This window comes from Bidens hawaiensis, unplaced genomic scaffold (genome assembly GCF_021521415.1).
Source record: "Bidens hawaiensis isolate Kalapana, Puna unplaced genomic scaffold, B.hawaiensis_p1.1 tig00057151_1, whole genome shotgun sequence".
Taxonomy (NCBI): domain Eukaryota; kingdom Viridiplantae; phylum Streptophyta; class Magnoliopsida; order Asterales; family Asteraceae; genus Bidens; species Bidens hawaiensis.
This window is the reverse complement of record NW_027500326.1, coordinates 2,719-27,422: the sequence shown is the minus strand read 5'-3', so window position 1 is coordinate 27,422 and position 24,704 is coordinate 2,719. Positions and strand designations below refer to the sequence as shown.

The 24,704-nt window shown below is 36.4% G+C and overlaps 1 long non-coding RNA gene across 1 annotated transcript; it reads right to left on the bottom strand.

Annotated features, from left to right (window-relative positions):
* Positions 1 to 11,833: 11,833 nt before the first annotated feature.
* LOC143601817 (uncharacterized) lies at positions 11,834 to 12,527 on the bottom strand. Its single transcript, XR_013147722.1, has 3 exons — positions 12,270 to 12,527; positions 12,095 to 12,168; positions 11,834 to 11,987 (listed from the first exon to the last, which is right to left on the bottom strand). It is a non-coding gene; the product is annotated as an uncharacterized LOC143601817 (long non-coding RNA).
* Between the last annotated feature and the right edge of the window lie 12,177 nt (positions 12,528 to 24,704).

Sequence of the window (24,704 nt, the reverse complement as noted above, 5' to 3'; positions counted from 1 at the left end):
CAGGTCTCGTCACACGTGTGCAGCAATTTGTACAACAGAAAAAGTAGAGGGTACAATACATATAAAGTTTAAACCCTAAACCTAATTGGTGTTTGCTAAAGATGTGGGCTTTATTTGATTTTTAATGCTATTTACTCAAAAATCAAATACACTACGTGAATATCGACCTTCCGTCACACATGTGGTCTGGGCGATTTGCCACACTTCGGCTTAAATGTGTGGCTAAAAGGTCTTTGATCATGTTTGAAAACTTTCCAGAATGTTTTGGCCACACATACTATTCTTCACGTGACCATTCTATACCTAGTCAGGTACTTTTCGCCACACTTTGAAAAAAACTGTGACAAAAACTAGCCACATTATAAAAACGTGTGGCGAAATGTGACCTACAGTCATAGTTTGTTTGATCTTTGATACATGTGACCAAAAACACATGCATTAGCCACAAACCGTGACATTTAACTAGCCACATGTTTGAATAGTGTGGCCAAATTTGACAAACGGCTACTGTATTGATAAGAGACGTGTCTAAAAGGTAAAAGATATAACCACTTATATTACGTGTGTGACCTAATGTCACATTTTCTAGCCACATTTTTAATAAAGTGGCGAAATATGACGAACAACCATTGTATTTATTAGTTATGTGGCTAAAACGCTTAAAATATATGGCCACTTACACGACGTCGTGTGACCAAAGAGTAGTTTACTTTTATTTTTCATAAGTTTTTTATTGTCACGGATACACTTATTATGTGTGGCTATAAGTTATAAATGGTCACAATAAAATATTTTTAAGTGTGTCCAATGTAATTAATGGCCACTTATACGAGGTTGTGTGACCAAAGAGTATCTTAGTTTTGCTTTTATAAGTTTTTTATTGTCACGGATACACTTATTATGTGTGGCTATAAGTTATAAATTGTCACACTTAAAGGATGTTTTAGAGTGTCCAAATGTAATTAATGGCCACTTATACGACGTTGTGTGACTAAAGAGTATCTTAGTTTTGTTTTTTATAAGTTTTTTATTGTCACGGATACACTTATTATGTGTGGCTATAAGTGAGAAATTGTCACACTTAAATATTTCTAAGTGTGTCCAAATGTAATTAATGGCCACTTATATGAGGTTGTGTGACCAAAGAATATCTTAGTTTTATTTTTACTAAGTTTTTTATTGTCACGGATACACTTATTCTGTGTGGCTATAAGTGATAAATGGTCACACTATAATATTTTTTAAGCGTGTCCAATCGTAATTAATGGCTACACGTTGATTTGACGAGTGGCGACGTCATCATTGCCTTTACAGTTTCTTGTGCCGCCAATTTCAAATTGTCAGGGAGATGTACCGGTGGTTTCCGATGGTGTTTAAATACCAATCACAATCACAATCCATAATCAGAATCCACAATCACAATCACAATCCACCTTTCTTTCCGATAATGGCTGGAGCTTGGCTCGAACGTGCACCGGGTGCTCATGCCCCCATCTACTACCACCCCACATTTTTCACCATACGATTCCATTTTTTTTCCGGCGCCGTCCGGAGGAATCAAAGGGTGAGGTATATTGACTATGTCAACCCTCAAACTTTCACGTACCAACAACTTAACCGAATGGTTAGGTGGCTTGGGTACACAACTGCTGATTATTTCAGCATTGAAATGGTAGTGCCTGGAATCGAGGTGGGGTACATCGAGTTGAACGACTTAGAGCACTTCAAGGCGGTGTCCGTTTATGGGGCATTCCATTCTCAGGTGAACCTTCGCCTCCATAGGCTTAGGGACTCCACCTACACCTCCGATGGCAGGTACGAGAGGATCATGCCCTCTCATACTCAGAAGAGAATCCGGATGTAGATTCGGATACGGAATCTGATGGCAGGACTCCAGAATCCGATGTAGATTCCGATATGGAATCGGATGCTAGGAGTTAGTTTTATGTAATTTGGTTTTCTATATTAATGTAAATGTTATTATTGTAAATGTTATTATATTTTGGTATTAATATGTTATGTGAATGTTATTATTGTAAATGTTATTATTAACTGTAAATGTTATTAATATATTTTGGTTGCGTTTTTGAAGCGTAGTTGATGTTGATTTTTTATAAATAACTTTAAAATAGATGTTAGTGTGAGTGAATAATAAAATAGACCTAAAATTTAATTTTTGGTAGTTGAGACAGTAATTTATCGTAGTTCAGTTGATTTGTAGCGTATCTAGTAAGATAAACTAGTTTTTTATTTTAATTAACTTGAATGTAGGCTATTATTACATAAATATATTTCAAAGATTTTCTGACAGGTATTAAAAGCGTACAAAGCGTGTGATATACTAGTTTTTTTTTATTTTAATTAACTTGAATGTAGGCTATCATTACATAAATATATTTCCAAGATTTTGGACAGGTAGTAGGTATAAATGTAATTAATTTCCAAAATTAATTAGCTTCTGTGCGTTTCCAAAGCGCGTGGAAACCATTTTGACAGGTAGTATGCAGTTATACACTCAACAACCAACTATATAACAACAGAGACTTTAATGACTGCAATAAAACTGGTGACTGAAATTTATTACACTTCTATACATGTTATGTGAATTCCAAACTTGGCCAAGCAGAAAATATCTAAGGTTTCCATAGATCGTAAACTTCCCAAAAATGTTAGATTTTGATAAAATCCTTTCCAAAACTCAATGCCGTCACCAAATCTTAAATCTAAGGTTACTGGTGATGGCATTGAGTTTGGAAGCGGTTTTTCAAAACTGAATTTTATTTGTTAAAAGGCTTCTTTAAAGTCTGGAGGGTACAATTTTGGTATGCAGGTTAGTGAAAAGAAGGGCATAATGGTCTTTTTTTATAAAATGAGTTGATAATGTTTTGCAGGAAACCAGCTGTTGAAAAGTATGTTGAAACATAACCAAATAGAGATTGTGCAAGAAACAAAACCATCAGACGAGAAATGATGCATTTTTGGGCTTTCTTTGTATTAATGTAACTTTGATATATCACGAGTCAGTTATGAGTGTAATGACTTTATTGATCTTATTATGGTACACTACAAGTCAATTGTGACTTTTATCAATGTAACATGATGTATGTTTCGCACATGCCCTTTGATAACCTTCATACACCTTTCAAAGGGATACATCCAACGAAAGTATGGTGGCCCACATAATTTTATCTCTCTTACAAGGTGCACGGTTAAGTGAACCATGACATAAAAAAATGATGGCGGAAAGTACTTCTCCAGCAGGCACAGTGTAACTATTTGCTCTTCCTGCATCTTATCAAGCTCTTGTTCAATGATTTCTTTGCTATAAATTGACTTGAAAAAAAAACAAAGCCTGATTATAGCATTTCTCATTGGTTCTGGCATGATGGACCGTATTGCAAGGGGCAGAAACTGTTGCATAAGCATGTGATAATCATGTGATTTAAGGCCTTGTAGCTTCCTTTCTTTAAGATTCACCAAACTAGAGAAGTTAGAACAATACCCTAGTGGAGCCTTCAGTTTATACAGTGTTTCAAGAAACATGTCTTTTTCTTGCGCTGATAATGGAGCATGCTGCAGGCAGTTCTGTATTGTTGCCTTTTGCTTTCGGTTGCAACTCCTTTTTAATCCCTAAAAACTCCAAATCCTTTCTAGCTGCCAATCCGTCTTTTATCCTACCGGGAATGTTCAGCAACGTCCCGACAATACTTTCTACCACATTCTTTTCAACATGCATCAAATCAATACAATGTTGGACAGGTAAATACTTCCAATAGCTGAGTCGTTGGTACCACATGTTGAACTTCTTCCAATATTGGTGCGGCGTTGTGTTATCCCTTTTCCTCTTACTCCCACTTAGGGATTCAGATCCCTTTCCCCATTCATTGTTATTGTTTTTGACCTCGTCATATATCTCTTCCCCTGTCATATGCTCTTTAGCGGTTCTCATCTCCTCTTTTCCGTTGAACGTCTTTGTTTGTTTTCTGAAAGGGTGGTCATGTGATAAATACCTTCTGTGGGCAGCATAACTCTGCTTCTTTGTGTGATAAAGTCGAACACACTGAGTGTCACCCTGACACACCACACAATCTTTGAATCCACTGTAAGGGCAACCACATAGTGTACCAAGAGCAGGGTAATCATTAATCGTCCATAACACAATTGCACGTAGTGTAAACATTTCTTGTTTATATGATCATACTGATGGTTACAGGTACGACTGATGATGTCGTTTGATGACAACAACAATTCATAAGATGGTGCCGACAGTGATCGCTAATATTGGGCGTTTTGTTTATGATAACCCATACGATGCTGACTACATCCCGTACATGGCAATCGAATGATGATGATGATGCTGATGATGATGATGGATATGTGTGACGATGATAACGACACTGATAGCGAGATATTTGTTACCCGTATGATCAATGCCGACTACGATAGCCTATACAATGACCACGTTGGTTACCCGCACGTCTGATGATGATGTCGTTTCATGGTGATGGTGATCGATGATTATGATGATGATAACCACTATAATACATGATAACGATGATAACTTTATGATGTTGATCATCATCATAACACATATGGTGATGATGATAACCTAGAAGATGATAATGATACAAAACTACATATGATAATGATAACACTAGAATGTTATGAGCCTCTCTATTACGAAGTTGTAAATCTTATCCAGAAAATCTTACTAACGGTTAAGATAATAATACTTCAATAATGGATAAAATTTTAAATTTATTTAAAAAATACGATTTATTAAACGAACTCCTCTTTTAACGAAATTTAATACCGGAATGTTAGTAAAAAAAACTAAAAGTAAATGTTTTTATAATATTTTTAAAAAGTTATAAAACAAAAACCAAAATATATAAATAATTAAATGTGTAGAAATAAATAAAACCAAAATTCAAAACCCTTTTAACTTCAAAACCCTAAATCGACTTCTACTTCGCTTTACTGTAATTCGTAGACATCGCTTATCCTGGTAAGAACATAAAAATGCCACGTCTCAATAATGGAGTTAAGTTCCTGGTAGATATCGACAGCGATTCCATGAGTAGGATGGTATGTTAATATTGTTATCTGGTTAATTTTTATTTATGAAACATTTTCCAGTTTTGCAACATATACATTCTAAGAACATTTTTTGTGTTACTTATAGCTCGCTCCTAAAGTTGTTCAACCAATGTTTGATAACATGAAATCGAATACCGGCTGTTGTTTGATTTACGATCAAAGTGGTAGAACGTTTTCTGTTGTTATAATCAAAGTACTTGATGACTTTTATTTTGGAACCGGTTGGACTGAATTAATCAGAGAATGTTGTATAGAAGCTGGAACATATGTTGTTTTTGAGATTAAACCAAGATCTATATTGAATATGTTTACTTTCAAAAGAAACGTAAATGATCAATCCGGTACTATGATATGTATTCCAGTCAAAAACCGACACATCCATTACTTGGTAAGTTTTAATTTCTGTTTTTAATGATTGTTTCCAAATTCAAATGTCCTGTAATTAACATGTTTAATAGGATTTCCCTGACTGGTACGTGATTCAAGAATTTGGTGACAATTACATGAATTCGCTTTTCGAGCTTATTGCTCCAGATAGATATATGTTTAAAGTTTCATGTCTTAGGGATGGAATGAGGTTTTTAAACAAACCAACTTGAAAGGTGGCTCATTTGTTGTGTTTGAAATCATATCAGATAAGACATTTCATATTAACGTCTTTCATGAAGATGGCATAGAATTTATCCTTCCTGGTCTAAATCAGCTGTTTCTCAACTATCAATCAAGCAATCAAGGTAGTTCCTCCCAAAATCCAATTCATCTTGATGAGAAAAACAATGACTCTAAAATCGTCTTCCACATGAACGTCACCAAGAAACTGGTAAATTGAATTTTTAAATTTCTTTTTTATTTACAAGTATATTTGAAATTTGCTTTTCACAGAGTCTTCCGCGTCACATTGCCACAAAGATTGATGCCTATGATGGAATGCCAATCACTTTGGTCAATCCCGAAGGTCGTAAAAAAAATGAGACTTCATGGTGAACTGTCAGACCTGAAATTCAGATATCGGTTACCCAAAATGGAAAAATTTCAAGGTGGAAAATGAAATACAGATTGGTGATAAGTGCAAATTTGAATATGACTTCAATGAAGCTACTTTGTTAGTTTCAAAAGTTGATTAGTGATTTGGTGATGTTTGGAACATTTGGGAAATATTTGGTGACGTGTTTGGTGAATTTTGGAACATTTGTGATTTGGTTGGTTATTTGTATATGTATGGTTGTATTGATACACTTTTTAGTTTATTGTGTTGAATGTTGGTTGGTTAATTAGCTTTTAAATGCTTTAATTTTATAATTTCTTGTATCATCTATTTTGTTATTCACTCTTATTTGTGTTTCATGGAATGTATTGTAATGGTGCCTTTTGTATGAAAACTTTTAATAAATGGTAATTATGGTTAAAACTAAAAATAAAACAAAAAACACTTTGTTAAAAAAAACTATTACGCTTGTAACACGCTAATGTACATAAACATATATAAATATCCTAATACGCAATACACGCTTATCCAACCATCTTCTGTCAAAGTGCCTATTTTCAGCCATAGATTCTCTGCCGTAAACACTATGCCAATAATCTATTGGTTCTTAATTAAAAGTGAGGCAAAACTCAAAAAGCTCCAAAATATTGGCTCCAAATATTCAAAAACTCCAAATTACATTTAACACTCTAAAAATCAAGTTACACTCCAAATTATTAAAAATTTTTCACTCCACAAATCAGCCAAATTATTAAAACAACAATCGAAGATGAAGCTTATATATGAAAGAATCGAAGAAGAACATGTTTTATACTCCGATGAGGAAGCCAACTATGACGACGACGCTCAATCAGACGACACTGAAGGCTACTCCAGCGAGGAAGCCAACGACGACGACGATCAAGCAGACGATGTTATAGGAACGATGGTTATCGAACCCCTCAACAGTTTTGCTACTACGAAAAAACCTACAAGGGGGTTGACGAGGTTACCTAAGCTGCGTACCCAATATGCAAACTCTGGTGGTGTCAAACTGGCAGAGGAGTTTGATAATCTGGGTAGGTTCACTGGCCAAAACTGATTAAAGTTTGCAAGTTTTTTAGGGGATGTTGTAAGTGAAATAGTTGGCTTGAGAAATTTAAGTTGGAGGGAGGTCACAAAGGAGCTTAGAGATAAACTGTGGGAACAAATAACAGTTATTCTTTATTTCTATTTGTGCATTTTATATTTTGAGAAATATTTTGAGATTGAGGCTTGTCGCAGGCCTTCTGTGATGAATCGGCTTGGACACCTTCTTCGGGATTTCAGATTTAAAATGTATGCCAAATACATTATGCCGAACATCGGTAAACCTCTGAAGCTGAAGGCGATACCCAAGGGACATAGGACGGTGATCAGGCAAGAAGACTGGGATCGATTCGTTGAGTACACACAATCAGAGCAGTTTCAGGTATAAATCCTCTACTCTACAAACGTAGATTGATCGACTATATATGGTTATATTTTTGTTTAAATATAATGAAATGATTATAATGTGTGGTTGAAGAAAAAATCGGCTTCATCAAAGGGAGCTCGAGCAAAGAATGTTTTTGATCATCACATGGGATGAGGGGGTTATACCTACCTTCGAGAGAAACTGGTAATCACCGTCAGCTGCTTTCTCTCTAGTTCAATGATTTGTTGGTTATGTGTTTAACGCATGACCGTCAGTTGCTTTCTCTTGAATATTTTACAAGGTGAAAAAGAAGGAAATTGGACCGGATGAGATCCCCGGCCGTGCATTAATGTGGATGAAAGGAAGGGAGGACAAAGATGGTGCATACAAGAATGCTGTTGTCGAAGGCGTGGGAACCAAATTAGTATATTTTAGTATTAAACTTTTTAAATCATGTTAAAGTCAATTCATTGTCTTATATTGGTGTCAAAAAAACTTGAGTCTGTATAACTTGTCTCAACACTTTATGTGGATACATAAGCGTGTTACAAGTGTATTAGAATATTTGTTTTCTTGCAGGTTCAGCATGAGGAGCAGATCGCCTCCGGAGCCCTGGCACTTGAACCGTGCATAGATTCCGTCACCTTAGTGCTTGGCAAAGAGAAAGGTGGGTTTTTAAAAGGGATTGGGTACGGATTGACAACATGTAAAATTGGGGTGTGAGTCGAGTAAAAGGCTCGTTTAAGCAACGGATTGCCCAACTTGAGTATGAGGCGGTGCAGAGAGATGTAGTGGTGAACAGGTTGACGTCTGTACTTAAATCCACGAATGCTATGCTAGCAAGCCGTGAGAAGGAACGGTTAGCATTTGAGGCCAGGTTCAGACATCTCGAAGGATTGTTGCCGGAAATGTCGGCAAGTCAATTAAGTGACGTATGCTACATATTAATTAATGCATCCGACACACATAATTGGCACTGTTTTTGTCACAATTCGTAGGTAAATCCTATTCCCAACCAGGTTGGTTCTAACCAAAGTACTAGTGTTGTGGCGCAAAATAAAATGCCAGGACCAGTAAGTATCTGACAGTTTCTTTGTTTTTTACAACTTTCCATGTGATTTTCATTTTCCATAACCTAATAAATTGATTTGTAGTCCAGTTTTGTGGGAAATATCTTAACCTCAGGTGAGGCTGTGAAACAAGAATCCGCTTCTCAGGTAACCATTTGACAGTTTGATTGATTTGTTTTAATAATTAACTTTCCATGTGAGTGTGCTGATTTTGCATAAGTTAATTGTAGCCCAAGTCTGCGATAAAATAGTTGTCGAAACGGTACCTGCTCCCCATATCGTGATATCAGTAAGTATTTGACAATTTCAGTACTTTTTATAATTCGTTTCCAATGTGAGTGTGCTCATTTTCTATTACCGAATTGCATGCCAAGTCTGTGAAAAAAAGTGTTGACCAAACGGTACCCGCTCCCCATATCGCGACATCAGTAAGTATTTGACATTTCCAGTACTTTTTATAATTCGTTTCCAATGTGAGTGTGCTCATTTTCTATTTACCGAATTGCAGGCCAAGTCTGTGGAAAAAAGTGTTGACCAAACGGTAGTCGATCCCCATAGCGCGACATCCGTAAGTATTTGGCAGTTTCTGTGTTTATATTTTATAACCTAATAAGTCCTAACAATTATGAAGCCTGTAGAGAAAAATGTTGACCAAGAATCAACACAACTACACCACACTCCGGATAGTAACGGCTCGAAAAAACCATCAGTAAGTATTTAGCAATTTCAGTTTTTCTATTAATTGTTGATTGATTCATTGAATGGTTTTTAGGTAAAACGGAGAAGCCGTAAAAGAAAAGTTGATGTATGGATGAAGCTTCCCAACCTGTTGAAATAAAGGTATGTACTGCACGAAACATTGTTAATTTCCCACCAACATGGGTATGTACTTATATATTGACTTCAACAAAGCCATTTTAATTTCACATGCTGGTTTATAGGTGTATGAGTATCGTTTGTGTGCGCATGACAAGCGTAACAAGGTGGCAAATGGTAAAGTTTATTGGTCACCGGTTCCACAACAGTTGCATGGAAAAGCAATCCCGGAGGGTTGCTATAAAGTTAGTATTGATGGAGCCATAAAGGAAAAAGAAATTATTCCATGTGAGGTAGGTGAAATTACGACTGTTGGCAACACAATTGGTACTTTTGTTGCTTGGACATAACACCTAATCTTATGTGACCAGGAGGTTTGTTCCCTTTTAACTTAACCGAACAAATATCTATGTTCTTTTTCATTTAGTTTAAAAAATGAACACTTGTGTTCGTTTATGTCCGTTTGTTTATAATCTAAACTAACGTAATTGAACAAAGATAAACGAACATAAACGAACTTCCCGCCGAAAGGTTCACAAACAGTTAAACGAACGTTCGGTATGTATGTATGCATACTATTTTGTTCTATTCAATTACAAAATACGACATTAATTATACATATTTGTTTTTCATATTCTGTTGTTCCAGCTACCACCACTCCCATCCTCAAAAGAACCAGACAGAGCTGACAAGAAGGCAAAGGCAAAGTACACAACGATAGACCGGGTGACCAAACAGAAGACAAGGAGCAGTGCCAAGAAAACCGACGCCTTAGCTAGTATATAGGTAGTCATTATTTTTGTATTTTGTAAGATATTTTGCATATACATTTACTTAAGTGAATATTATTGCTAATATAATAATTTTGTTTTGTTGCTTATAGCTGTTTTATATTACTGCACAAAAAATAAAAATAATTATATATTGCCTAATTACACACAATTTGGCCATATAGAACACATTAAATAGGTGTGGCCAAAAGTAAGACAATAGCAACACCTGAAATTACAAAAATTAGAGTCTATAAATGACCATTAGCCACAACATAAACATTTTTGTGTGACGAAAAGTATGATAATAGCCACACTTTATATTACAAAAGCATTATGTGGGACATACGGTAAAGACAATGGCCACACCACAAACACAAACTACAAAAGAGTGTTTGAGTGGCAACTTCACATTTTTAGCCACATTGACAACAACCTCCAGTGTCTATATGATATTATTAGCCACACAGTACCTAACTATGTGTGACGAAAAGTTTGACAATAGCCACACTTTAAATTAGGAAAAGAATTATGTGTGACAAACGGTAAGACAATGGCTACACCACAAACTACAAAAGAGTTTTTGACTAGCAAGTTCACATTTTCAGCCACATTGACAACACCCTCCAATGTCTATATGATATTTTTAGCCACACAGTACCTCACTATGTGTGACAAAAAGTTTGACAATAGCCACACTTAAAATTAGGAAAAGCATTATGTGTGACAAACGGTAAGACAATGGCCACACCACAAACTACAAAAGAGTTTTTGATTAGCAAGTTTACATTTTTAGCCACATTGACAATTGCCTCCAGTGTCTATATGATATTTTTAGCCACACAATAGCTCACTATGTGTGACAAAAAGTTTGACAATAGCCACTCTTTAAATTAGGAAAAGCAATATGTGTGACAAACGGTAAGACAATGGCCACACCACAAACTACAAAAGAGTTTTTGACTAGCAAGTTCACATTTTTAGCCACATTTACAATAACCTCCAGTGTCTATAAGATATTATTAGCCACACAGTACTTCACTCTGTGTGACGAAAATTTTTACAATAGCCACACTTTATATTAGGAAAAACATTTTTGTGTGACAAACGGTAAGACAATGGCCACACTATAATCTACAAAGGAGTTTGAGTGGCAAGTAAACATATTTAGCCACTTTTAATGTAATAGCTAGTGTCTATATCATATAATTAGCCACCCTATTATTAAATTTAAGTGGCCATTTCTTTGCTATATTCACACGGTATAGGTCACAATGTAAGCTTAACACAACCCTATTGGCCACATTAATATAAAATTCATGTAGCTGAAACATAAATTCATGTGGCTATATAGATGTAATGGTCACTCTTAGTAAATTGACATGTGGCCATTTTCTACCATTTAGCCACACTTATTGGAGAGTCTTCTTGATGGCCAGCAACTAATGGCTGTACCCTTTAGCCACACTTATTACCACATAAGGCCACTAAAAACTCTGTGTGGCCATATCATACCCACGGTGTCGCGACCTTTGGCCACATATGTCTTGAACCAAATGTGTGTGGCTAAAGGCCTACGGCCACACTTTTTTCGTGTGGCCGAAGGTCAATTTTCACGTAGTGTTATTTTTTTACAAAACTATTAATGTAACCAAGTTCTTAAACAATCATATATTGTTACTACGCAAGCATAATAAGTGATTTTATCAATCAAACTTGAGAAACATACCTCAATCTATTTTGCCTGTCGTATTGGTGCATAACAACATTGAAATCTTGCACTTATAACATGTCTCCTGCCTTCACTTATTCTGATATCAAAAATGAAATAAGCAGCCCATGAGTTAAATATTAATACTATTTTAGCATGACAAAAATTACAATTTAGTGATGAGTCAATAAATTTGAATATAGTAACCGCTAAAGGTTCTTGTGCACCAACTAATTCCACAGAAACAACCCCGAGTTGTAGCTGAACCTCCACTGAAATTGCTGTCAAAACTGGGCCATGAATTAAGTAAAACTTTTAACACAAATTCAAACAGATCATGGAAATTTTGCATAAATTTAGAAAAGCATGGGCATCAAATCACCTTAGGCATCAACCGTCAAGCGACGCGTTGTCCAAATCTTGACCTGGCTGTTATAGATTCATTCGATGAATGAATCTGATAATAAAATTCCACACAAATTGAATCAGATAAACCAATCACCTAATGAATATCAAATACATAAAAGTGATCTTTTTGCCTTTTTCAAATTGGGAAAAAATTAGGGCATGTATAGAGAATGAAAGAAGAACTTGAAACTTATTCCCAGCATCGTCTTCATCATCGTTGTGAGAGAGAGGCTTATGAAGAAGACGGTATAATCAATTTTGAGAAGATGATATCGATAGAGTCTGGCGTGTAAGAAAACGATTGGAAGTAGAGGCGGTGACCTACACGTGTAGTGGATTTTGACTTTTGAGAACTCGTACTGGAGGAGTGAGAAGAGAAGAATTGTTTATATTCCAAGGCACAAAACTTCATACATAAAGTACAACATAATTGCACCACCGACCCTCACAATTGTAATATATATAATTACCAAAACCCTCATCTTTCTTGTTGTCCAAGACTAGCTCCATTTATTTTCTGTAATTCACTATGAAGTCCAATGGGTTAACCATCAAGTACCCACGTGGGCTTGATGATATATATTTTGAACAATTAAATCTTTGAATCCAAGTATCGAAGCCCAAAACAAAACCCCATGTATACGCTTTCTTTTTAATTGCCATCACCAACTTAATTTCATCAAGAATTATTAGTGTTCACATTATGAACTTTGAAATAAATCAATGCCTCATCTTTCGTTACCTACAAAGCGTAACAAATAATAATAAAAGTACTATACCTTATAATAATATTAATACATTTAATAATTATTAAACTGAGTATAACATAAAACAATAAGATACTATGTTAAATCAGTTTAGCTTGTTTTTTTTATCTGAAAGCTTTAAAATCTCAATATGAACCAACAAGAAGTATTATTAAATTAAAACCAATCCAAAACAACTTAAAAGTGTAGAAAATATTTATATAATAATATGTATATTTTGGACCATATCAGGTTTAGTGATGTTTGACTGCATGTTTTACTTTTCTTCGTTTTTTAAATTTAGTTGGACTCATTCGCTATTGTTCATGTGTGTTCATTTGTGAAATATGTTTATCATATAGTGAATGGATTTCGTTCTTTATAATGTTTAGCGAATGGATCCCTTTCTTTATCTTATTTAGCGAATGAACCTCATTTGTTAAATTTCTTAACGAATGGACCTCATTTAGTATAATTTTTAGCGAATGGACCTTATCCGATGTCTTTGATAATGTATGAACTAGCGAATGTGAGTTTGTTAACAAATGTAACATCCCGAAATTTTTAAGAATAAATAATTAATATATTATTTATTTAAGATGGAAAAGTTTACTTGAGTTAATAGAAAAATAGTAAAATAATAAAGATTGAAGGATAAGTAGACTAATTAGATGTAATTAATTATGTATGTCAGGTTCCCGATTTCAGCTGGATCTTACTCAAATGATGCCATAACTCACACAAATAGATGTGTCGACAAGGGAGTTAATGACGGGTTGCTATATTTAGAAAGATTATCGTTTGTTAAAGGCGGAATCAATAACAAACGATGTGGTTGCTAAACAGTAATCGAAGGTAACTAACGCACACTAGATTCACTCAAAAGATTTCCATTTATATAATGTTCATCATATAAAGGGTAATCGATTTAGGGTTTCTTGAAGGAAAGTTTTATCTGTACTATTCTAGGACCGCCGTCACTTTCGAGAAATATTCTTTCTTATCCGAAAAGTGTAAAGGCACAAAATTCTTAGCTGGTCCGTAGGCGGCGTGCCCTAAACATTCTATTTATAGGCCTGCCACCCTAGGACAACTGTCATTCCTTCTAGAAACCCCAAACGTAAATACATATTCAAATTACATAATCAGAAATATTCTAAGTGTAAAACATGTCTTCCGGGTAGGCTTTGCAACAATATTCATTTTTCGAGTAGGCTGTGTACTCTGTCATCCTTCAGGACTTGGTAACATAGAAGTGTGCTCGGGATCAATTTTCGGGTAGACTTTACTTGAAGAGTATTTTACCAAGTAAAATACTCACCGGGTAGACTTCAATCTTCTTGACTTTGCCAGACTTTGCCCGACAAACCCTTACGAGCAACCTTGTTCTTCGATGGTCAATTCAAATCATTACTAGAGAATAAATTATTAGCAAAGTGTGCTCGGTAGCACTGTTCCTTGCTTGAGTTGAATCTTGTCCGATGTTACTTAGAAATATTCCATTAAAACATCAATCCAACTTGGACCATAATTATTAATGAATACCTTGCCCGGTCTTCCAATCACTTGGCTTCATGAGCTAGGTTAGCCAAAAGCTTACTCGGGAGTGAACTTTACTTGGCTCTGAAGAACATACTTGCTTGATAAAGTGAACCTTGCCCGGTTCTGCATAAACTAGTGAACCTTGCCCGACAATGCACGAATTTGCAAACCTTGCTCGGATATCCACTAAAGAAGACTTCTTGAAGATAACCTTGCCCGATAGACAAAATATCGTACCCGGCTAAGTAAAAGCTTGCTCGGAGGTCTAAGGTGTGCCCGGATCCATACTTAGCGAATTCTGAGGAGGTTGAGAAGATTCCAATCTTCCATATATCTCACTTTGGTCAAATCTTTGACTCAACAATCTCCCCCTAGATTGGAACACCTCAACTGACCCAAAACATTTCTATGGTTACTTACACTTAGTCAAAATACAAATAAAATCAAAATCAAAGTACATATTCATAACATAAACAACTTACATAATCAAATTTCTGTCCGAAGACATTACATAACAAAGCCTAATCTATGAATCTTGTCTCTTCCTTGCATTATGGGCGGCTTGTCTTCTGTTTACTATTACTGATGCAGCTCTCAGCCTAAAGATATCAAGGATTTGGTAGTGAGTATGACTTTCTGGTATGACCAAATCCCTTATATCCATCAGATCCTCATCATGCAAGTAAGTCAAGTATTCATCCTTCTTGATTATCCCCAATATTTTCCCATCAGAGTTTCTCAGCAAGTAATGGCCAACATTTTCTTTGTATTCAACTTCAGTTATAATGCCATTTCTTTGAACTGTGTAGTTGGGGCGTTCCATTCTTCTTTCAAGGCTTATGCATGTGTTCATGTTTGACAAAGGATTTCTGTCTCTGACATTCATTTGGTAGTACAGTTCAGCCTTGTCCATTTTCTTTAACTTCTCTGATCTTTTTGATCTGTGAAGTTGAATCATTCTCCAACTTCTCTTTTCTTTTAAGAACTTGAATCCTTTGTCAGCTTCTTCCTTCAAAAACTTTGAGAGATCATTCATTTGCCTTCCTGCCATCTTGTTTCTGTTTCTATAATCATACAGGTTAAGTGTGGCCATTCTTTCTAGTTGTTCTTGAGTGTACTTATAAAAGTCACCTCTCACAACTATGTCTCTCAACTTTCTGCTTTCCATAATCACTCTCAAACATTCAGATACAGAGTCATAGTAGAGTTCTCTTGGAAGATCCACATCTGATTGTGGTCTTGTTGTTCTTTGTGGTGCAGACCTACTAGATTCACCTCTCCCATCTTGTGGATGTCTTCTTGAAATTGGAGGCCTGAATGGAATAGACATCTTGGGTTTTCCAGGCCTTAAGTTGAAGGTGTTGATGTAGATTGCCTCTACCATCTCAGGTGGAAGGTTAGTAAGATCAATAAGATTGTGTCCTTCTTGTTCATTGAGAGTCTTCATCATCTTAGCTAATCCAGGACTGTTTGACCGTCCTGCAGGTATAAACCTTCCATCAACAAAGCTTCTAGGTTTATCACATTCCCTTAGAGCTTTTTCCCAATCAGCCTTTTGAATATAGAAAAGATCTTTCAAGTCTTGCTTTTCCAGGCATTAAAAGAAGCTTCATCCATTCCCCTTTGATTAATCATTATGCCCCTCAGAATATTGATCATCTCTTCATTCTCCCAAGGAACAATAGGTTCATCTTCAGGTTCAGTTTGACTTCCTTTGGGATAGATGTGTCAACAACAGGTACTTCCTTTAACAATTCTTTTTCACCCTGAATCTTCTGTTTCTCCCTTAGAGTCATTATCTTTCTTTTCTTTGGTGGAGGCTCAACAGATGTTTTAGATTTTTAGTAGAGCTCTCAGTTTGTACCCTCTTCAGCTTCTCTTTTCTTTTCAGTTTATTGTACTGGTCCAACACTGATTCTCTTGATAAGATCCCAACTATTTCAGGCTTCAATCCTTTCTCCAGTAGGTATCCACACATACCTCCAAACTTCTTTTTCAAAGTTTCTATCTTTTCAATATTCTCATTCTCCTTTACACACTTTTCAATCACTTTTGCTCTTTCACTGTTATAAAGATCTTGAAGTTTGTCAAATGTGAAGTGTGTCAGATCCTTTTCTGAATAATCATGCCTTCTAAGATACTATATGTACTTCTGATCATCTCTGTTCTTTTGTTGCATGGCCCTTTTGATCTTTTCATTTTCTTCCTCAAGTCTCTTATTCAACTCATCATCATTCATATGAGCTACACTCTCAAACTTCACACCAAGTGCCTTCAACTTCATAATCAAAGGATTTTTTTAGTTTGGCATTCAACAAACTCTGCTCAATGCTATCCCTTTGTTAATCAGTCATTGTCACATGTGGGGACTCAACATTGGCAGCTTCAACACTTTTACCTTGATCATCATTGTTACCATCATCATCATCAGATTCATCAGACTCATCCTCCTCTTTAGTTGAGTCATTTACAACATCTATTTTGGGTTCATCAGAGGGTGGATGATCTGGATTTGATTCAGTTACACTAGGAACATCAGGAACACCTGGAATCCTTTCACCTGGTTGCAATGTTTGCAGTGGAATTGCCCTGATTGTGCTTGCATCATTATCATCATCAGGAGTTTCTACATAGCATTTATTCTTTTCATCCCATCTCCCTCATTTTGTTTTCTGATCATCTCTCATGCCCTGATCAGTAGCTTTCCTCTTTCTTGAGTATTTCTTTTCAAATCTTTCCACATTTTCATGTATTCTTGAGGCCTTAGCCAACATTTCTTCAATTGATTCTTTATTTTCTTTTTCAGGATTCTTTTTAGGTTCCTGTTTGGATTCTTTTTCAGGTTGACTCTGTTGTTGAAACATGCTAACCACCATAGCCAAAGAGTTGTCTGCTTCCTCAACTCTTTTCAACTTAATCAAAGCTTCAATTATATCTTGATCAGCCACTTCATCAATGACTTCTTTTGCAATATTGGCTTGGTTGATCAAGGCTTCCTGTTCTGCCAGTTCCTCTGGAGTCAAGGTTTGGGCCAGTATCTCCCTTTCCCTTGTTTCTCTCATTATGTTTTCATGTTCTTTCAAAGCAGTAGGAGTAGCAATAGCATCATCTTTAAACAAGATATTTTTCTTTGGGTATGCCTTAACAGGCTCTTCTTCACAAACTTTTGTTTTACCTTTCTCTATTCTCCTCCTCACATCCTCTTCATCTTCAGACTGTACATAATCATCTATTTCTTTTTCAAGTGCTTCCAGTTCTGGGTCATGCTCTACTTTCTTGGAACTTGCTTGTTGATCAGTTTCTGGTTCAGTGTGTAAAAGTTCCTCAGTAGCAGCATTTTCATCAATGATTTCCTCAGTTTGAACATCAGTTAAGTTATCAGTAGCCACATCTGTTAAGACATCAGTAGCCACATCAGTGGTAGCTACATTTTCTTCGACATTTGTCTTTTCAACTCCATCCTCTGTCTCCACATTCTCTTCACTCCATTCAACATTCATTATTTCATCATTATAATCATAATCTTGTTCTCCAATATCTGATTTATCACCTTCATACTCATCATCTTCAACTCTTCTCTCCTCACTCTCCTCCTCTCCATCATCATATACATTCAAAATCAATTTCAGACCATCTACAGTCTCATCACCTGTCTCCTTTATCACTTCCATATTCTCCTTTATCACTTCCACATTCAAAATGTTTCACCCTTTGTACCCGAAAGGTTAGATTGAGATTACCCAAGTATACTTCGGGCACACTTTGAGTTTTTCAAATGTTCCCATAGTGTACTTGGGTAATCTCAATCTAACCTTTCGGGTACAAAGGGTACTATGAATCCCTTTCTAGCACATTGTACTGTTGAAAGATTTTCGAGCATACTCTGCTTCAGAGTATACTTGACTGATTATTGTGAACATGTACTATTGCGGGTAATGTTTGTGATTAAATGTTTTTAATGTGCAAGATAGTTAACTTAGATGTAAATTATTTTGGGTATCTTAAATGATTACTAGTAACATTGTGTGCTTGATGTGTATACTTGATTAATGTTACTTGTGATTTAGTTCTCAAGAAATCTTGTATTTCGAGTAAGCTTTCTTCATTTTAACTTCTAATTTTATACCAACTTATAATCGAGTAAGCTTTGTGTAAGTGGAAGAATACCGAGTAGACTTTGCAAAGATTAAACTTTTCGAGTAATGTTTGCTAAACTTAAATGATAAAATGGTGTATGTTTTTCAAATGTTTTAAAATATCTAGTGGATAAGGTTACTGTTTGACAGCTAATAACTCACTTAACGACAAAAAGCATTTAAAACCCACTTTCAAAAGGTATATAAGAGGGAGTTAGGCATAATTTTTCAACATTACTTTTCCCTCTCTCTCCTTCCATTGCAACTGCTTACTCACAAAGAAACCTAAACTGACTTATCGCATTCATTTCTAATCCAAACCCTAACTTGAATCAGCTCTCTAATTCCGACTCGGTAAGCAATAATAATGTGTTTTCCAACCACGATTAGACTAAAATGGGCTATGATTATGTTTTTGATTACTAATACTCTGTTTATGTGTTTAGGTTATAAACTTGTCGAAGAACAGGTTCTTGATGATTTTTTCTCTCTTTCTTCTTCATTTTTATACCTTGAAATTACTTAAAGTACTGAACTTTATGACTAATTTCACTTTGAATATGTTTGACTATGTTGTTCAGATATGGCAGAAGAACAACCCAAATACGTCTTTGAGAAGAAACATAACATGTGTGCACTATTACAAGTCACACCTGATAGCGAGCCGGTGGCAAGAATGATTACATGGATGGCTCGATCGAATGTCAGTTTTGCTTTTACTGAATGCCCAATCATCTACATAAATCATTCACTAGATTTCTGGATATCTGCAAGACTTGTGGATGATATAAATAGTTGAAGAATCAAGGCAACCATTGCAAGCCATGAGATACATGTGACAGAAAGAATGATTAGAAGATGCTTGAAGTTAAATGATGATGACCATAACCCAATAAACTTCAATACAACTCACTTGATGAGGATATCTGAGCAGACGATGGGTTATAAGGGAACTCTACATGATGGGCAGCTTCAAAAAGGGATGTTTCCCATGCTGTATAGATTCCTTATTCATCATGTGATACAGGGGTTTGCTCCACGAAAAGGATCATGGACTCTGATGAGTCGTGATTTAGCAAATGCCACTGTGGGGATTATATATGATTTACCATTCAATTTCTCAAAGATGATCTTTGAGGGATTGGTATCAAATTTGAAGAAAGCAGAGGTAGATAGATTTCTGCAGTACCCAAGATTACAGATAATCTTTAACCATGAATTACAAGATCTACCCACTATTGGCATTAAACACCTACTGCAGAATCCTGACACATACAGAAGAATCAGAAATCCAGGTGTTGCCAGTAGATTTGACTCAAACATCTCGTTTGATATCTTGCCATGGTTGTTGGACCATGATTTGGATGTGATGCCAGTGCCTGAGTTGAGCTTAGAGGAGGAAGGAGGGGAATATGATTTTGGAAGTGATGATGATGACTCTAATAGAGATGAAAATGCTGATGATGGAGATGAAGGAGGGGCTGGAGGAGCTATGATTGTTGGTACACATGATCAGGGGGAGCAACCTGAGGAAGTAGAACAACCTATACCATCACCACCACAAACTCCACCACATCAAACCACTCAATCCCCACCCTAAACCCTAAGCCAATCACAACCTGAAACATCAACTCATATATCCCCAACACCACAAACACCACCAACCACTAGCCCAATTCATTATGATCCATTCATTCCAAGCCCACCTCATACACAATCCCCACCTCAGACCACTATCCACACCCCACCTGAACCACTACACACATCACCACCCACAACCCCTCCCCTTATTTCAAACATTTACAAAATGAACCTTGACCTAATTGGTGAAGCTGTAAAGCTAAGAGATGAGAATGAGGAGTTGGTAAGGGAAAATGTTGAACTTAAAGCTCAGTTGGCTGCTGCAAAAGAAAGAATTCAAACCCTGGAGCAGGAGGTTGAGAAGACCTCAGCTGCCCCAAAACGAGCCAAATAACACTGTTACATCAGATCTGGACCATTCTGATCAAATAAACATGAAATTGATGTTGGATCTCCAAACGAGTCATCAACCCAAACATCAATCCATATACTTTTCTCCAAATCATCAAATAATTTCAAACCCCTAAAAATAATTTCAATGAACTTCATCATTTAACGTCCATGGTGGATTCAAGAGCGAAATGAATCAGTTCAACGGTTAGTCTGAACGATTCGGTAACCCAACTCTGATACCAATTGTCAGGTCCCCGATTTCAGCTGGATCTTACTCAAATCATGCCATAACTCACACAAATAGATGTGTCGACAAGGGAGTTAATGCGTGTTGCTATATTTAGAAAGATTATCGTTTGTTAAAGGCGGAATCAATAACAAACGATGTGGTTGCTAAACAGTAATCAATGGTAACTAACGCACACACGATTCACTCAAAAGATTTCCATTTATATAATGTTCATCATACAAAGGGTAATCGATTTAGGGTTTCTTGAAGGAAAGTTTTATCCGTACTATTCTAGGACCGCCGTCACTTTCGAGAAATATTCTTTCTTATTCGAAAAGTGTAAAGGCACAAAATTCTTAGCTGGTCCGTAGGCGGCGTGCCCTAAAGCATTCTATTTATAGGCCTGCCACCCTAGGACAGCTGTCATTCCTTCTGGAAACCCAAAACGTAAATACATATTCAAATTACATAATCAGAAATATTCTAAGTATAAAACAAGTCTTCCGGGTAGGCTTTGCAACAATATTCATTTTCCGAGTAGGCTGTGTACTCTGCCATCTTTCAGGACATGGTAACATAGAAGTGTGCTCGGGATCAGTTTCCGAGTAGACTTTACTTGAAGAGTATTTTACCAAGTTAAATACTCACCGGGTAGACTTCAATCTTCTTGACTTTTCCAGACTTTGCCCGACAAACCCTTACGAGCAACCTTGTTCTTCGATGGTCCATTCAACTCATTGCTAGAGAATAAATTATTAGCAAAGTGTGCTCGGTAGCACTGTTCCTTGCTTGAGTTGAACCTTGCCTGATGTTACATAGAAATATTCCATTAAAACAACAAGCCAACTTGGACCATAATTATTAATGAATACCTTGCCCGGTCTTCCAATCACTTGGCTTCATGAGCTAGGTTAGCCAAAAGCTTACTCGGGAGTGAACTTTACTTGGCTCTGAAGAACAGACTTGCTTGATAAAGTGAACCTGGCAGCATAAACTAGTGAACCTTGCCCGGCAATGTACTAATTTGCAAACCTTGCTCGGATATCCACTAAAGAAGACTTCTTGAAGATAACCTTGCCCGATAGACGGAATATCGTACCCGGCTAAGTAAAAGCTTGCTCGGAGGTCTAAGGTGTGCCCGATCCATACTTAGCGAATTCTGAGGAGGTTGAGAAGATTCCAATCTTCCATATATCTCACTTTGGTCAAATCTTTGACTCAACAATGTACCAAAAAGGAAAGATTGGCCTAAGGTCCATGGGCTAAAGGGAGTATAAATACCCCTTAAAACACTAATGCTTTCCATTTTCATACATCTCTACACCATAGCCTACACCATCAAAAACACATACTTCTCCAATTCCCGTTTTTGAGAAAACCACCCACAAAGACACAAAGATTCCAGGAGATCTAGCCGTCGGATTGGTCTCAAATGTTAACTGACTGTTAATGGTATATAAATGAATATTTCCACCGATTAGATCTTTGATCAGAGGTTAGGAAGTCCGGTTTTTATCAGTAAAACCATAGCAGCTCAAAAGTGAAGATTCCGGAGACTATTCAGCTGTTCCGGCAACTTTAGCGGCGGTTTCCGGCGAAGGTGACCTGATGGATTTGTAGATCGGGACAAGACGGTTCCGTGGCCGCTTGAATCACTCAAATCGGAGTTCGTTTGATATGGTTTTGAACATCTCGAGTGATTTATACAAAAACCTCAAAGGTACGTTTTTGTTAAAAAGGCTTACTTTTCATGAACGGATTTACATGAAAATCGGTAGGATGATAGATCGGGTCATGATTATTGATAAAGTAATGAACTTGATAATAAACGGGTTAGTTGGTTCGTTTCGGGTAAAAAGAGTAGTGTTCGGTTTGTGAAAAGGACGGGTAAACGAAGTCGGTTTTGCATGAAACTTAGTAGGATAGTAAATCGATTATAGCTATACCATAAAGTTGCAAACTTGAGGATTAAAATGGACTTAACGAACTTATGATTATGTACGGTTCATAAAGGAAACCCTAGATCTAGCTAGAACGTTTTAACACTATAAAGGTTTAAACTTTATGACTAGAACAGGCTAGATCTTGAAGCCGTAATGATGATGGGCGTAATACGGTTATGAATGGTGGAGAAAAGTGGTTAAAAGTTCATGATATGAACCATAAATAGTTAACGGAGCTAGGTAAAAGTGATAAAGATAGAGAGATGAGCTGAACACACCCGACCTGAGGGTTCTCGGTCCAAGATGAGGGTTCTCGGCCATTGAGTTCTCGGTGATCTGAGTTCTTGGTCAAGAAAAGAGTTCTCGGTCAAAAAGGGAGTTCTCGGTCAACATGAGTATTCGGTCAACATGGGTTCTCAGTCCCAAGGGTCCTCTGCCTTGAGTTCTCGGCCACTCATTTTTCTGTTTGGTTTGGGCCTGAACCTAGTTAGGCCCAGATGCTTTAATGGAAATGGGACTGACTTAACTAAGTCCGCAAATGTTAAGCCCATAAGTTAAAACAAGACTAGCCCATCATCATGAACTAAACCAGGAATCCCAACTTAGAAAATACGTTGGTTAACTAAAATACCAACTTAAGTAATTATACGGTTAATTAACAAATATATATTTAACAGTTAGCCGAGCTCAGTTAAAGAAGGGAATAACGATTAACGGCGAACGCAACAGGATCCAGGTGAGTTTCTAGCCCTATTTATGTGTTATGTTTTCGGGGCTGTGTGCATACTCGATGTGATTGTTAATACATTTATCCTAAGTGATAAGTGTATGCCTTATGTGATTATGTGAAAGGTAAGAATGATTGCTTGCCGGTACGTGAACGATCTTCGGATATTGCACGTACTGTTAAGTTATAATGCTATGTATGAAATATGAATGATATGTATATACGTTATGAATGAATGTAAAATATAGAAAGGTAGAAAAGGGACTGGACCCTAATAATATCCAAGGCAGAAAAGAGACCGAGCCCTTTAATAATCTCGAGGCAGAAAAGGGACTAGACCCTAATAATATCCAAGACAGAAAAGGGACCGAGCCCTTTAATAATCTCGAGGCAGAAAAGGGACTGGACCTTAATAATATCCGAGGCAGAAATGGGACCGGACCCTAATAATATCCAAGGCAGAATAGAATAAAGTAAAGTAGAATTTGAATTATGAAAGTATGAATGAAAGTATGTACTTATGTATGTAAAGTATCTTATGTTATTAACTAGAACTCACTCAGCATAGCTGACTTTTAGTATGCACACAGGTGAGTAGGAAGAGACAATTCGCTTGAGGGGAACACATGGCATTGAATAAGAGGTTGGCATCGGGAGACTCGAGACGTTTATCAGTTATGTTTAATGTTTGTTTATTTTAAAAGACAAGGATGTTTGTTTAAGACAAATTATGTAATGTTTTATGAAAGTTTTAATGTTCCGCGTATGTTTTTATTAACTCTGATAATTAGAACTATATGAATGAGTAAATCCAACGTCCAGATGTGAGGCACTGGTAACGGGGCCTTACAACAAATGAGTCATTCGTTAGTGTATATTTGTGAGTGGACTCTATTTTGTTCGTTAGACTTTATGTTTTAACGAATGAGGGCATTTGGTCAAATTGTCTTATATTTTCAAAGATTGATATGTTTGTTTTTACAGTCATAGCTGATCAAGAACCAGTTAATGTTCCCAAAGGGAAAAAAGTGTAACACCCCGGCTTAAGCGGAAACGCCATAGTGTGACATACAGATTGCTCAAAAAACATGTGACACTATTAAGTGACAATA